This window comes from Eimeria mitis, genomic scaffold (assembly GCF_000499745.2).
Source record: "Eimeria mitis Houghton genomic scaffold, Emh_scaff392, whole genome shotgun sequence".
Lineage (NCBI taxonomy): Eukaryota > Apicomplexa > Conoidasida > Eucoccidiorida > Eimeriidae > Eimeria > Eimeria mitis.
The window spans coordinates 19,845-20,412 of NW_013572256.1; positions in this window are offsets into that span (position 1 = coordinate 19,845).

Here is a 568-nt window from a genome sequence, read left to right on the forward strand (position 1 = left end):
AATTAGGGTTTAGGGTTTAGGGTTTAGGGTTTAGTGGAAGGGTGAGGGCCATGTTCTTTGTATGAGTCCTTTATTAGTGGGAAAAGAAGAGAGAGCATCAGGGTGTTTAATATAAATATTAATTTTTATATTTTTATTTATATTTTTATTTTTTATTTTTTTTCTCGCCAGTCTATCCAAAAAGGAGATTCGTTTTCGTTTATATAAAGAATCAAAGAACCTATGTTTTGTATTTATATAAATATCTAGACCTTTATCCTTCTGTATCTCTTGCTGCAGCTCTGCTGCTGCTGCTGCTTGCTGCTGCTGCTGCTGCTGCTGCTCTGCTGCTGTTGCTAAAGGAGATAAACATATCGGGTGTACATACACCCCAACGGGCGGCAACAAACCCAGATGCACAGGGTCTCTCAGTTGTTTTTCTTTGTTTTTTCTTTCTTTTTTATTTTCTCTCTCTGCTGCTCCTCCTCCTGCTGCTGCTGCTGCTGCTGCTGCTGCTGCTGCTGGTGCTGCTGCTGGTGCTGCTGCTGCTGCTGCAGCAAGAGACAGCAGCCGCAGTCTTTGTCTCTCT